The sequence below is a fragment of the Euprymna scolopes genome, chromosome 12 (genome assembly GCF_053919585.1).
Source record: "Euprymna scolopes isolate OS-2025 chromosome 12, ASM5391958v1, whole genome shotgun sequence".
Classification (NCBI taxonomy): domain Eukaryota; kingdom Metazoa; phylum Mollusca; class Cephalopoda; order Sepiida; family Sepiolidae; genus Euprymna; species Euprymna scolopes.
In genome coordinates this window covers 30722068-30734122 of record NC_136493.1, presented here as the reverse complement: position 1 = coordinate 30734122, position 12055 = coordinate 30722068, and the positions used below count along the sequence as shown (strand labels likewise).

Here is a 12055-nt window from a genome sequence, read left to right as displayed (position 1 = left end):
TGGGAGTTTTCTAGACTAGTGGTTCCCAACGTGGGGCCCGTGTGGCCTACAAATGTAGACAAATATCAATTTGAATTTTTGGAAGGGCTGCGTTCCAATATTCAAAAGGATCAGTTAGTTTAGGAGTGAATCCAATGCATGCAAACATAAACATGCCTAACTTTACACAAACAGATATACAAGGAAATAAATATCAGCAAAAATAAAAAAAATTAAAACGAAAACTTTTTAAGTATTTTCTTAACTTACGCGAAATAATGTTGTACACATCGGAAGAACTGGATATTTTTTTTTGTAAATAACAATTTTTCCATTTATTTACCAAAGCAAAATGGACATTTTGTGGAGGGAAAAAAACAACTTTTTTTTCCAAAACATTTCATAAAAATAAAATGAAAACAAAGCAATTTAAAAAAAAAATATACACAAAGAATTAAAAAAAAAAAAGTAAAAAATAAAAAAAAATTTGACCTAATTTTTGATTATGTAAAATAAAATGTCATGTATTTCTATAAATTGGACTATTTTTCGGAAATTTTATTCCTAAGATTGAAAAATTAAATTGGATGGGGAGGCGGTGGGGAGGACATTTAATCATTTTTTTTTTTTTTCATGATTACAGTTTTGACTTCAGAAGCGCAAAATTATTTTTGATTACAAAATGCCTACATGGACAAAAGTTTAAAAAAAGAAGACTTTTAGGTGATTTTCTAGAACAGAAAAAAAAGAATGGTGAAAAAAAAAAAAAAAAAAAAATGAATACACAATAAATAAATGTTACCAAAGGCAAGAGAAGTTACTCTTATCTACCTGGGTAGAGATTTTTTGGTTATTCAGACTGGTAACTATTCGACAATTAAGTCTTTTTTTTTTTTTTTTATTTTTTTTTTTAGAAAATACAAAAGTCTGTTATGGTGTATGCACTCGTTACAGAATGAAAATATCATATTCCAAAAACCACGCATATCGATCAAGTAGTTTTATTTAAAACTAAAGAAAATCACAAGTTACAATTTTATTACTAAACTGCATCGGGTATTTGTACAGTTTAATCAAGACATTAAAAATAAAAATATCGAAAAAGGGTTATATTGTACGTATTCGTTATGGAATGAAGTTCTCCGAAAAAAAAAAAAAAAAAAAAAAAAAATTCACTTAATTTCATCAAGTAGTTTTTTTTTTTTTTTTTTTTTTTTTATACAGCGAAAAAACAATTTGCTATAATACCGAGCAAAAGATTCAATTTTTAGTAAGAAAAGCTAGTATTAAAGATGGGAGGAAGTGTCGGCGCTTTAAACCGAGTTATCTCCCCGTGGCGTGTTCAAAAAATTCAAAGATGGCCGACTTCAACGCGCCGTTATAAAAACGTGTTTTTCTGCTGTAAAAAAAAAAAAAAAAAAAAAAACTACTCGATCAAATTGAATTTTTTTTCGGAGATCTTTAGTTCAAAACGGACATGTACAATATTACTTGTTACTTTTAATGCATCTAAAACCAAGCTTTTATCATTACATCGTCAACGTTCTGATCCCCATCTGGCATCAATTGAAATGAATGGCTTTTTCTTGGGGAGGCCTCATGTTTTGACAAGCTTCTGGGCTTGACCTTTACTCCTGATCTTAAATGGAACACATACATTAAATCCGTTGCCAAGGCCGCTGGAAAAATGGTGGGATCCTTCTATAGATCCAGTAGATATCTCACTGCTGATGCAATTCTCTATTTATATAAGAGCTAGATACGTCCAAGGATGGAGCACTGTTGCCACATCTGGGCAGGAGCTTCTAGAAAGAACTTATCCTGCCTTGATAGAGTTCAAAATAGACTTCGTAGCCTTGTGAGGGATGTCCTTTTCTCGTCCCTGCAACCTCTTTCTCACAGAAGAGATGTTGCGAGTTTGTCTCTGCTTTATCATCATTTTCATAGCAAGTGCTCGGCTGAGCTCCATTCTATGGTCTCTCCTTGCCAAACTTTCACAAGAAACACCGTCTAGCAGAAAACACTATCACTAATTTCCCCCACTCTTTATCTGTGCCTAAACCTAAACGTAGATTCCATGAGCAAAGCTTCTTTCTTAGAACTGCTCGCCTATGGAATTGTCTTCCGTTTTCCTGCTTTCCAGCTGACTACAATATGGTTGTCTTCAAGTTTAACGTAAACAAGTTTTCGATGAGCCGTTCCATATAAGTTAACAAATTTACCGAATCTCCATTACTAACGGTTACTATATTGCCCAATTTCTACTGTACACTCTTTAACCCTTATCCTCAAGTTGCCTCTTGGCCTTGATAAGTGGTGATGCCTATGTAAAAAAAAAAAAAAAAAAAACTTTTTTCGATATTTTCATTTTAAAATGTCTTGATTAAACTGTACAAGTACCCTGTATTGAACGTGAGGCTTTTTTTTTTTTTTTTTTATCTCAACAGTACTTGGATTTGAATTGTCCCCACTTTTTTTTTTTTTTATATCATCGGATTTAATCATGGCCGACGAAAACACTACGACTCGCTTAGTCGTTAAATTTGATTTACTTAATTAGGAAAACAGCTAATTGATCAAATTATGTGATTTTTGGAATATTTCATCTTCGTTCTGTGACTGATACGTTTTTCTTTTTAATTTCCATCATAAGTGCCAATCTGAATAAGCATCGTTATTTTGTGTTTTTAACTTATTTTAAAGCGTTTTTTTTGCTTAAAAAATGAAAGCCGTATAAAGTCTGTCTAGAATGAAAAAATGGTGGTCTCATTAGCCATAGTAATCACTCAAAGATCGAAATTTAAACAAAATGCTGATAGAAACACAAAGTGAAAAAGTATCATGTTTTACCAGAATTTTGCTTAATTTTCGATTTTTGTGCAATTATCGAATGAGAGGACCCTTTTTGTTTTTCGTTCCAACTCTATAGGCATTACACTATCTACATTTTTAAGTAAGTAAGTAAAAAAAAAAAAAAAATAATAATAATAATAATAATAATAAAAAACAACTTTAAAATAACACACATAAAAAAGACAAACTTATCTAGGTAGGTAAACGAGTAATTAATTTTCCCTTTGGTAACAATTATTTGTTGTGCATTTATTTTTCCAGTGTTTTTTTTTTGTTGCTTTGTTAGTTATTCTGGAAAATCACTGTCCTTTATTCAGTGTGAAGACAATGAGCAACCTCACTTTTTTTTTTTTTTTTTTTTTTTTTTTTTTTAAAACTATTTTGTACTTTCATCTAACAATTTAATAAACAAAAGTTAACGAAAAAATTAAATTTAATTTGAAAATTCTTTTGGTCTTTATTAAATTTTTTTTTTTTTTTTTTTTTTGCCAAATTTTTACTTTCTTTCCAACTTAACCTTTAAATAATGGTTTCCGGATATGCTAAAAACGGATATCACATTTAAATTTTGCACAGATAAGTAGTTTTCCGGTATTACGACCTTTATTATGCAATTTAATCCTTTGTTTTTACTGGTGGCTATCTTTGTACGCGCAAGCGCGCATACATTTTTGACCCGCGTGCGCATGCGTGTAAGCAAAACAGCGAGAAACAAATCAAACGACATGGTAAGCAATTATTTTCTAACTGGACGAGTTTTACAATTTAAATTTTTTTTTTTTTTAAAAGATGCGGGAGGGTCATTTTTTTTTTTTTTTTTTTAAATATTTTTCCTTTTTTGGGGGGGAGGGAGGGATTCAAATCTTCCTTTTTTTTGCTCTCATTTATAATCTAATTTTGTGGAGACACAAAAGGTGGGGGTGGGGGAGAGAATAATGGAACCATCTAGAATTGCACAATACCAGGGACATAGATCAGTGGTTCCCAACTTGATTGGGGATTACATGACTAAGATCCAAATTTTTGATTCTCTATTTTTTTGGATTTTCTATCTGAAAAACTCGTATTTTGAGGATTGATACTTCATATTATCCAGACTACTGTTCTCATCTTGAGTGTTATTCCTACAACGTTTCGGTCGGTGTAACCTCCAACCTTGTTGAGGTGTATTTTGTCAAACTCGGAAACCTTTCTATCGAATTCGGCAATTTCAAACAGAACCCTTATTCAATCTAAAGGGCTAGGATGCGTTTGTTCCCTCAGCGATGACTGGGTATAAGCCTAAAGTAATTCGCAATTGTATTACTAAACATTCGCACGAAGGATCGAACCATCAACCTCTGAATTTTACCAAGTACTTTATCCGTTATGCCACAGGTCCTTGCAGACAATTCTAGTATTAATTTTGAAAACTTTTTTTTTTTTTTTTTTTTTTTACAAGGGAGTCCCTCGTATCAAGGCCCGAAGGCCACTTGAGTATAAAGGTTAATGAATGTAAGGTGGTAGTGTAGTAATCATTACTGGAGTAATTGGATAGAATGTGCATTATTTAAGGGAATGGCTCAACAAGAACTTGTTTACATTGGACTTGAAGGCTACCATATTGCAATTCTTGTGCAATCTCATTATTACTGGACAACGACTTCCATTCAGTTCTGAAAGACAATACTGTAAGGTACCTACGCATGTAATCATGAGGCAAGGGTGTGCAATCCTCAACCACACCTCTCCTGAATAGGCACTGCTTGAGTTTAGTGGCAAGTCCAGGATGACTGGAAACAATGCAGAGATAATCGGAGAGCACATATACCATCTAGAATTCCCAAACAGTCATCTGTTTTAGTACTGACCAAAAAGGAGTGATTTTCCAGAATAACCAACAAAGTAAAAAAACAAAACAAAAAAAAACACAACAAATAAATGTTATCAAAGACAAATACTGATAGAAAAATATCCAATGTCACCAATCATGCGAAAATGTCATGTTCTATCACTATTTTGTTTAATTTTCAATTTTTAAACAATTATCGAGATTTGACTATGGCTCAAATGAGACCATAATTTTGTTTTTCATTTTAACTGGATAAGCTTTACACGACCTTTATTTTTAAGAAAAAAAAAAAACAAAACAAAAACAAACTTTAACACACAAATGAAACTTATCCCGATAGATAGAAGAATAACTTAACTTGCCTTTGGTAAGATTTATTTTTTTTATTTATTCATGTTTTCATCCCTTTTTTGCTTTGTGGACTATTCTAAAAAAAAAAAAAAAAAAAAAAAAAAAAAAAAAAAAAAAATTACATATATATTATTATAATCATCATTATCACCAACAATATGTAAAAAAGCACAAAAAACTCCAAATACAGTAATCACCCATTCAAACACCGATAATTTTTTGGAGTGGGGAACCGATTAATAATTTGTTTCGATTAAAAAAAATAAAATTGGTTTTCATAATATTTTTTTTGTGTTGAAAATTTTTAATACTTCTACAGAATTTGAAATGAACTGCGGCAGAAGTCAGTTTGGTTAAGGTCAAATTCTGTAAAAGCATACAAAAAAAAAAAAAAAAAATCCACAATAATAACCCACTCTAGCACTTAAAATATTTTATAGATTTTGGGTGGATAGGGTGGGATAGTGGTGGTGGTGGTGGGGGGGAAACAATTTCATTATCAACACATATTAAACTGGTTTTTATATTTAGAATATTTTTTCAGTTTGAAAATGTTTTGGTACTTCTACAGAATTAATACTAAACTTTTTATTTTTTTGCATCCTAACCTAGCCATAAATAAACCCTAACGTAAGTTATAGGTTTACTTTGACAAAAATCAGTTTGGTTAGTTTCAAATTTCTGTGCGCGCGCACACACACACACACACACACACACACACACACACACACACACACACACGTCAAGCACCGAATGATCCTCCACTCTAAAACCTAAATTATTTTATAGTTTTTATTTTTGTTTGTTTTTTTTCGGAGGGGGGGTACGGAGGCAATTAATAATTTATTTTCAACAATATAATATTTAATAGTTCTATATTCCATCCCGGGCAACGTCGAAAAACGGGTTTTGCTAGTTAGAAGACCAAAATAAGACACTCCTTCTGCACCCTAGAAGATAGTCAGGTAATTCACTGAATCGAAATGGACATTAAGAATCGCTTACATCGGCACTTCCTACAGAGTAACGATTAAGAAATTAATCTTTAATCTTTCTCTTCTTCATCCCTGACCTTTATGGTGCTGCTAATACTTTCCTCCTTCCAGTAATACTCAAGACGCAGGGTAGGTAAGGACTGACCTTTCCATCTATATAAATGTATCTCTGCAGTAATGAGACAAATTGGTGTGGCTGTTTATGTGTGTGTGTGTGTGTGTGTGTGTTTCTCGCTTTCATTGTTTTGTTTTATAGCATACTAGTCTGGGTGGCCGGTAGCCACGGTATAGCCGGGGTGTTTGGAGGTGTGTTTTGAGCAAAAAAAAAAAAAAAAAAAAAAAAATGGTAGTAGGCAGGCAGGCAGGCAGGCTTGAACCCATACCGCAGAGGAGGAAAAGAATGTGGAAAAAAAAAAAAAAAAAAAAAAAAAAAAAAAGTGACATCTTTTCTGTTGAGCTCATCACCAAACCGGAAGTAACGAATGTTTAAATTAACGCTAGTTAATCGAAAAGAGGGGATGACTTTCAAAAATATCGGCGAAAAAAGCGACCACTCTTTGTAGAAAGTTGAGGGTGAAGGAATGAATGTTTTTTTAGTCAATTTTTCAATATTTGTCGCCTGAAGAGTGGAGCTTCAAAACAATACCGATCTCGTGAAAATCTATTGTCTCTGTCGAAAGTTTTAGGCAGACAAACATACATACATACATACATTTAAGCAGACAGGTGAGATTTATATTATAGACTAGAGTGGGTGCCCGGCATTGCCCGGGTGTTTGTCGGTGTAAGAGAAAAGTTTTGGGAGGCGGTAGGCTCAAACCCGAAGCCTTGAGGCAAAGGTGGAAAAAAAAGTGTGAAAAACCTGACATCCTACCCGTCAGCCACGATGGTACAGGAAATGAAAAGCATTCTAATTTAACTATTAAAAAGTTAAGTGACAGATGCGTGAATTTAAGGAGTCAACCATCACACGATAGGGGAAACTTAACTTTAGCTGCAAGCCAGTTTCCCCCAAGATGTTGTTGGGAAAACCAGCTCCCCATAAAAAGGGGAGTGTTCAAATGAATAGAAATTGTCTGATATGATGGGTTTTAGCCGCATTGATCAAAGCTGATTGCTTTTGTAGACCTTTGTTCGGATTCAGTTTCGCTTATATACGAAAAGCTAAATAAACATGTGGAAACTAAGAAATACTGCAAAAAAAAAATAGCATGTAAAAGTCGCCCAAATTAGAGATACACACGACCTCGTTTCGTGAATTGGAGATATTACAATCTAGGGAGTATATAAAAAGTTCTAAGAAATACTGACTTTAAATATTTATTCATGTTTGGTTGTTTTACGACATATCAACCCTTTCTGGGTTAATCTAGATATTTGGAAAAAGTTTTTTTATGCTTCGAGTTTTTTATATAGTTATCTGGTGTTGCCCAGGGTCATAGACGACAAAATAGAAGAGTTAAAAAATATGTTCTTTTAAAACTTCTATTGATCTTTTTCTCTATTTCATCTCTATTCCCTCCGCCCTTTTTTCTCTTCTTGCCTCTTCTCTCTTACTTTCTGCGGCAACAAAGAATAATACGTTAACAAATTTCTACATAATAACATTAAAAAATTGTTTTAAATGTCGACCACTCGGCTAATTTTGTTTGTTGATGCTCAAAAGAATATTAAAAAAAAAGTGTCCATATTTTGCGCGAGGTAATACTGAAAAAGGAATATATAAGCTTTGTGGGTGTGCCTTGTGTAGTTTCCGACTTTTAGCTGGACACACAGATACATAAAAAATAAACTACTTGAATATTTATTGAAAACCAAGATGCAATAGAGTAAAATTAAAATAATTTCTATATACAAAGTAGTAGCATTCGTGTGTGTGTGTGTGTGTACAACTCTCCTATAACCCAAATCACTGGACCAATCATAACCAAACCTGGCATGATGATAATCTACCTAGAGATGGTGCACACCATTTTCAAGGTTAAGGTCAAAGGTCAAAGTCATAGCCTATGTATATATTCTTTCCTCCACACCATTGGACCAATTATGACCAAACCTGGCACGATGATGGTCCCTCATCTAGGATAGTATACACCATTTATCAAGGTTAAGGCCTATGTATATATACTATCCTACAGCCCACACCACTGAACCTAACATTATGATGGTCTCTGACCTAGGGATGGTGCACACTATTTTTCAAGGTCAAAGTCAAATGTTAAAAGGTTGGGACTTTGCTGTATACACAGATACCTGCAAAACAGGTATTCGAACGTACAGCAAAGATACCTGTACAAAATGCAGGTATCTTTGCAAGTTTTGAATATCCTATTAAAAAAAAAAAAAAGAAAAAAGAAAAAGAAAAAAAGCAGTCAAAGTTTTATTGTGTAGAAAATGATGTTACGTTTTTTTTTTTTGTTTTTTTTTTTACCTCCATTCCAACTGTTTTTTTTTTAATTAGACGAAAATGATGAACATTTATATGAATGAAATGATAAAAGCTTAGCACGTGTATCTGTACGGACTTGGTAACATTCACCCAGGATATGGGTTGGGCTGGTTCCTGACTTAAAAGCACCAAACATTGAGTTGATTGTTTTTTTTTTTCTCCTCTTCCTTTTGAAAAACTCAACCATGTTCTACAAAGCCAAAAAACAAAGATGACAAATTTCCTCTACAAAACAACCAAACTAAACACCATGAATATATATTTGAAAATATAAAGAACTTGAAGCATTACCAAAATGACTAGATTCGGTATTAAATAACTCGAAAATGGTTGATATGCTGTGAAACAAAATGAACTCTAACACCATGAATAAATATTTATATCTTAGAACATTAAATTTTTTTTCCAAAATTTCTGAATTTGGCATTAAATAGCTCAAAAGATGCTGTAAAACAAAAATAAAACCAATTCTATTTGACAATTTAACCGCTTCCAAGTTTTCTTTTTTGTGCTAATTCACTTACTGATCCGCGCTATTTTTTTAATCATATTTCCAAGTTTAAAGTTTTATGGTATGTCTTTTTTATTCAATTGTAATGTTAAAGTACAGAATAGATACAAAACACCCTCCTCTCCCCATGTTAAGAATGGCTTTTTAAATAATAACGTTATTATTTCAGCACGGATCAATAAGTGCACTAGTACATTATTTTTTAAATCTAAAATCTAAGAAACGAAATTCATTTTCTTTTTTAACGTTTTGGAATCTTTAAGATGAGGATTAGTTATTCATGTTATCTGGATTCTTTGGACTACTGTTCTCATCTTGAGTGTCATTTTCACAACGTTTCGGTCGATGTAACATCCGACCTTCTTCAAGTGTATCTTGTTTAACTCAGAGAAACATTCCCAAAAGGTTGTGAAAATGACACTCAAAATGAGAACAGTAGTCCAAAAAATCCAAATAATACAAATGTTTTTTTGTTTTTAAGTTGATTTAATGTTAGTATTATAGAGACGTATATATGGTATTTCGATGCACAATGGAAAGATTTTGGGCCATAGATGCTCGTGACATTTTTAGCCATTCATTATGTTCCTATTTACTTGCCTCCCCACGAGGGCAGAGTTAGACACAAGGTCGGTTTTTAATGTGGAGAAAATCCAGTTCTGAAAAAGGTACACTCTGGGTAGGAACAAAAATAAAAATTGTCTCAGTCATGAGGGATCTCTTCTTCACTGACAGAGGGCAGAAAAGGTAAAGTTTAGCATCAGAACAGATATTACACTATGATCTTGGCCCAAAGGCCAACAAAGACTAAAGCCATTCATTATGTTTTTCTTTTAGCTTATTCAATAAGTTTAAAAAAAAATGATAAAAGTCTATTTTTATGAAATGATGAGAAAACACAGTGCGTGCATGCGCATTTTCCTTGCAATTATCTGACAGCCGTAAAAAACTCAGCTTAGAATTAATGGCGGTCACAAATAAAAATACACTTGGAATGTTAAATTTTATGTTGGTGAGAATGTGGAAAGAGTATATGAAGGACGTTCTGTTTTTAGGTTTAGCTTGCCAAATTTTTATGTTTGAGATTTCAATGATTATTTTTTTTATTTTAAAATAATTATCTCCTAAATATTGGCACCCTATGCCAGTAAATAACGATTAGGTTAACTAGTATGAATTTTGGCAAGGGTCATATTAGTACATGCGAGGATAACCTGAGCGGCAAACATAAATATACCTGGCTGCAGGGGGCGTGATTGAAGCTAGGGTCAAAGGTTAGCTCCCAAGACAAAACGTGCCAGAAATGCAGGGGAATGGTGACACTAGAAAGGATGCCACTTGTTTGAAGAGAGAACAGAGTTCTGGGCAGTATTTCGTAAGAAGGTAATGAAACAAGATGCAAAATGGTGTAGAAATCTAAGCCAATGTTGCCTCAAAACTCTGCCCTGCATCACCCATATTTAACACTAGTTTAAGAAAATTAAGTAATTAATTAGTTAATTAGTGATATTTGATTTCTCCCCTCAATGAGCAAACTCTCTAAATAAAACCTTTAAAAATTCATTCACGAGTACTTTCATTCGTCTTAAGTTAAACAGAAGATAAACAACCACAACCACACTGAAAACGTTCAGTCATGAACTATGACACAAAGCGACAATGAAAGACAGACAAGTACGTATAAACACACTGCGCAATGTATGTTTAAAAGGACTAAGTGAACAGGATGCAAAAGCAATGTTGAAATCTAAGTGAATGTTGTCTCAAAACCACATGTGTGTCATTCATTCCTTAACACTTATTTACTTAATTTTCTTAACTAATTAGTGAATTAGTCATATTGGTCTCTCCCCACAATGAACAAACTCTTACTTCTAAATAAAACCTTGAAAACTCAGCAAGTTTCTATCGTGTTTTCATGCATGAATAGTTTTATTCATCTAAGGTTAAATAGAAGACAACACAACCACACAGGAAACGGTCAGTCATGACGACAAGAAAGACAAACACATAAACACATTGTGCAACATATGTATAAAAAGACTTATTTGATTTGCTGACTTGATCACTCACAGGCAAGAACATACATGTGCGAAAGTATGCATTTATGAAAACAAGCATGTGCAAACTGAGTTCACATTTAACATAAAATGTTACATGCACACATAAACCTTCATACTTTCAGGCATGGAATGATATTAGATGATGTCACATATTTGAGGAGAGAAAAGATAGACAGTCACTCTTTGGAAATTAAGTAAATTGGTCTTTCCCCTCAATGAGCAAACTCTCTCTAAATAAATCCTTTGAAAACTTAGCAAGTCTTTGTTTTCATGACACAACCCAGATATCTATCAGACAATGTTTGGGGTTCCTATTTCTACGTTACACGACGGCACCACACACCTAGAGGTTAAATAATTTACATCAAGTGTTTGTCTTGTGTTGTTTTATTGTGGCGCGATTATGAAGGTGATCAGGCTACATGGTGATGATATAATCATTTTTTTTTTAACACACAAAGGGAGATAAGTATAACTTTTGCGAAATAGAAGACAATCAATAATAAACAACTTTTTTTCTTTGCGATTTTAGACTTTATCGTAAGCAAGATGTCACTTTACATCAGATAAAGGACATAGATCATACACCCAAGATAAGCAGAACCATGTGTTAGTGCTACTGTCATACAACGCCTACAAGACTTTTGCTCTATAAAATAAACCCGGTTTAATTTAATGGAAAACTGGTATCTGTAACTAAAACTATGTCACAGTTGTCAAAGTTATCTAACATAACGTTATCTTGGCAGATTTTTAAAGTCAGACCCAAACAGCAATCCATCTAACAGTGATACTTGATTCAGACTAGCCTATTTGTTCAGGGTTTTTTTCCTTTCACTTATTGGTATGAATATATTTTATTTCTAATATAGTGAATACAAATACATCCGGTTTCCTCCTCATAAAAAATATAATTAACTGGTGTAAGCCATAAATACAGACATGTATAGAAGCCTGAGAGAGTTGTTGAAAGATATGCTGAAAGCCTAAACCTTAAGCATATTACCAGCTATGATGTTTTTT

At 33.0% G+C, this 12055-nt stretch overlaps 1 protein-coding gene across 2 annotated transcripts in view; it reads right to left on the bottom strand.

Annotated features, from left to right (window-relative positions):
• LOC145291230 (aquaporin-11-like) overlaps positions 1 to 12055 on the bottom strand; it is a 56446-nt gene that overhangs the window by 24659 nt on the left and 19732 nt on the right. The window contains exon 2 of one of the 2 annotated variants that reach the window (XM_080136826.1): positions 5026 to 5090. The exons of the other annotated variant lie outside the window; for it this stretch is intronic. The gene's annotated coding sequence lies outside the window, so the exon portion shown is untranslated. The remainder of the gene's footprint in view (positions 1 to 5025; positions 5091 to 12055) is intronic. 2 annotated transcript variants of the gene reach the window in all.